Below are 4,392 nucleotides of genomic sequence, written 5' to 3'. Positions count from 1 at the left end.
TTCGTAATGATTTAAATCAGTTAATTTAGTAAGTACATGAAAAACCTTATATACTATCAATCATCGTCGTCTGACAAATCATCTTCTTCCATCAATTCTTCGTCCTCAGTTTCTTCGTCATCGATAAACTCTTCTTCTTCAATATTTTCCAACAAGTTCACTGCGTCGTTGCTCACGGGCTCTGGTATTGCAGACTGATGACGCGTCGACAGTGAATCTAAATCTGACGGTTCTACAGACAACTGAACTGAAGACGAAGATTGACCAAGAATGATGTCAATATCAGGAAGATCCCACGCATTTCGATGATTACACTCTTCGACGATTCACCAATCAGGACCATTCAAGTTATCTTCCAAGTAGAAAACTTGTTTCGCTTGAGTTGCCAAAATAAATGGCTCGTCTTTGTACCATTCTTTTGCCACATACACGCTTGTCAAGTTATTGTCGTTGCGTGTCCTTTTCCTCGGATCTTGGTCACCGAACCAACGACATTGAAATAAGACGACACGACAATCGTTCTGATAAGTCAAGACAATGACGTTTTCTACTTGACCGTAGAAGTCGTGACCTCCTTCACTTGGTACACATACCCCGCTATTCTGAGTCGTTCTTCTGCTATCACGTTGACGGGAGATAAATTGAACTCCGTTCACTACACAACACGGATACGTCTGTGGTGCGAAATGTGGTCTCAATGCCAATGCATATAATTCGGAGGATACGGGTAATCCGTCTTGGCTCATGCGAAATACCTACATATAACCAGTAACGAGTCGGTTAGTGTCGAAGAGAGTTTAATCATATTCTTTAAGTTAGTCAAATACCTTTTCCCAAAACCATTTTGGGAACTCAAGTCGATGAGCTTCTTCAACATCTGGCCGACCTTCTAATTCCATGAGATCTATGTGTTCACTGAAATAAAATTCATGTTCATTTAATACATCACTTCGTATAAATAATTCAAGTTCATTTATTTCACTCATTTACCTCGTGAAATCGTCAATTTCGGGACAATTCCGTAAAATGTACCACTCAGCGAGCAAACGTATATTCTCATCTAAGCGTATCGTGCTCATCTTCCCGTAAGGCCGACAACTTGATGACTGAAACACCGATAACTCCCGTTCGACACCTTCGAAGTTTGACGCGACGTCTGTTCGTTGGGGCATGTTGAAACGATTCTCAACGCCTTCTAGATACCTTGAGCAGAATGTCAATGCTTCATCTACAACATAGGCTTCGGCAATTGAACCCTCTGGTCTAGCTCGATTACGCACAAAGTTCTTGAGCGTTCCAAGGTATCTCTCAAATGGATACATCCACCGCATTTGAACTGGATCTCCGTTAATTGCCTCCTCCGGTATATGCATTACCAAATGAACCATGATTGTGAAGAAATCAGGCGGGAAAATTCGTTCCAGCTTACACAATATAAGCTTCACATCCTCTTGCGCCTTCTCAATGTCTGAAATTACCAGCGTTCTAGAGAAAATAAGTCTGAAGAAGTTGCAGAGCTCTATTATGGCATCTCGAATTGTTCGATCCAGAAAATGACGAATAGCAGGAGCCAATAGGCGCTGCATAATCACGTGACAATCGTGAGACTTCAAACCCGTCAACCTCCCATCCGCGGTAACATTCTTCTTCAAATTCCCCGCAAAACCATCGGGAAATCTGAGAGATCTCAAGAACTCAGTAAACCGCTTCCGTTCTGAAGGTGTCAGAGTGTATGACGAAGGCGGTTTCATCCATCTATCTCCTTCTTGGTACAAATGAAGCTCGTGCCTTATGTTCCAGTCCGCCAAAGTCAACCGCGCCTTATCTGTGTCTTTCGTCTTCCCCTCGATGTTCAGCAAGGTACCCAGAAGATTGTCGCATACATTCTTTTCTATATGCATTACATTGAGGTTATGCTTCAGCGTAAGACTCGACCAATACGGCAACTCGAAGAAAATACTTTTCTTTGTCCAATTCAGCTCACTCGCATCGCGCTTTCGTTTCTTCCCGCCGAAGTCAGGGTGCTTCCCCGGGGTTGCATCTCCCACTAATCGCAATTGTCGAAGTATGTCGCTCGCTGATTTTCTCACTGGTGGTGGTCGTTTCTCATTTCGTACCTTGTACAGTTTGCTCTTCCTCATCGGGTGTAACAACGGCAAGAATCGACGATGATCGCAGTAAACAATCTTGTTTCGAGCCTTGAAAGATGGTGTGTCGTTGTTACACGTCGGACAAGCAAGGTACCCTTGACCACTCCATCCCGACAAACTGTTTCTCGCTGGAAAATCATTCACCGTCCATAGGAGTACGGAAAACAACCTGAATAGCTCACCGGTCGAACCATCTCTCAACACAACACCGGTTTCCCACAAATCCTTCAGCTCATCAATCAGCGGTCGTAAGAAAACATCCATGTCTTTTCCCGGCGCACTACGACCTGGTATAAGCAATGTTAACATCAAGTACGATGTCTTCATGCACAACCACGGCGGTAAATTGTACGCAGTCAAGACTACCGGCCACATACTGTACGATAAACTCATGTCACCAAATGGGTTGAAACCATCGGCGACAAGTCCAAGCCGGACGTTCCTCGGTTTTGCCGCAAACATGGGATATTTTCGGTCGATCTCCTTCCACGTTGCTCCGTCTGCAGGATGTCGCAGTACACCATCCTCCTTAATGCGTTCATTCTCGTGCCACTACATCTCTAGAGCTGTGTGCCGACTCGCGTACAGTCGCTTAAGTCGATCTTTCAGTGGAAAGTAGCGCAACACTTTATGCGCTACTTTTTTTCCACCATCTTTCTTCAGCCACCGGCTCTCATTACAATCTGGACACTCGTCTAGATTGGCGTTGTCCTTCCAAAACAACGTGCAATCGTGTTTGCAGACGTGAATCGACTCGTAACCCATACCAAATCGACGCAATTTCGCCTTTGCTTCATAGTGTGACTCTGGAATCGTGTTGCCGATCGGATGAGACTTTTTCAGTACTTTCAGTAGCTGATCAAATGACTTATTCGTCCACTTGTTCATCACTTTCAAATGCATCAACGTGACAACAAATGAGAGTGACGAATACTCCGTACAACCCGGCCATAATTCTGTGTTCAGGTCGCTGAGAAGGTCATCGAACTGTCCACTCTGGTATTCTGCATTCGGGTCAATACTGTCATCGTCACCATCTACGTCGTTGTGATCTAGGATATCGTGTACAGCATCAAACATCCATCCTCCTCTGTAATCCGTCTGATACTGCATTACGTCATCTTCTTCCTCCCCGTGAAAGTTCCACCTCGTGTAATTCCTCTTAAATCCTCTGATAAAGAGATGATTCTCTATATCAGGAATTTTTTGCATCAACACGTTGTTACACCTCTTGCATGGACACTTAACTCGTCCTTCGACATTTACGTGTTGTCGTGCCATTGCCATGAACTCTGTCATGCCAGCCGCAAACTCAACGCTTAAACGTTGGTCCTCGATTATCCAATTCCTATTTGGATAACTCATTTTACCTATAGATTAAACATTTCAAAATTTAATAGTTTTTGGATTTTATTTTATAATTTCGCGATCCTACCGAAATTTCGGTAGAACCTCCCCTATAAACTTAACAACCCGGCATCAAACCTTTAACTTTAAAACCTGCATAGAAACATCTTAAAACTAACAATAAATCCAACCTCAGTGGTACGATTATTAAAATTCATAATCCGTCACATTTTTAATCATTTCTAACAACAATTAAATACAATTCCATTTAATTTACATAAACTAACTAATTGTTTTTACATGTTTTTACATAATTTTACCAAATATAAATATTTATAACTAATATTAAAATTTATAACTAATTTAAATATTTGTGTAAACAAAACTAATTTAAATATTTATCAAATTTATAACAAATATATAATTCATTTATAACTAATTAATTCATTTATAATTTATAAAATTTATAACAAATATATAATTCTAAAAATATAAATATGTAAATATAACTAATTAAAATAAATGAATAACTAATATATAACTAAAGTTCTATATATATATAAATAACTAATATATATAACTAATTAATATATTAATCCTATATATATATATATATATATAAAGTTTAAAAAAAAAACTTACCGATCACGTACGGCGAGGGAGAGCGCGCGCGGCCAGAGAAGAGGAAGCGGCCAAGGACGGCGTCGGCGGGGAAGTGGCTACGGCGTCGGCGGCGGAGCGGCGGAGCGCGGCGGAGGAGCTGCAATGGGAGAGAGAGGCCGGTAAGGAGAGAGATGTGAGGAGAGAGAGAGAAGTGAGGAGAGAGAGAGAGAGAGAGTTACCGGGTACGACGAGGTCGGCGTCGGCGGCACACGGCGGAGGAGGGCACGGCGAC

Source organism: Urtica dioica, chromosome 1, assembly GCF_054948205.1.
Source record: "Urtica dioica subsp. dioica isolate 48M chromosome 1, U.dioica_male_clone48M_v1_H2, whole genome shotgun sequence".
In the NCBI taxonomy this organism is placed as follows: Eukaryota; Viridiplantae; Streptophyta; class Magnoliopsida; order Rosales; family Urticaceae; genus Urtica; species Urtica dioica.
The sequence above is the reverse complement of the archived record's forward strand: the minus strand, read 5'-3'. Positions refer to the sequence as shown.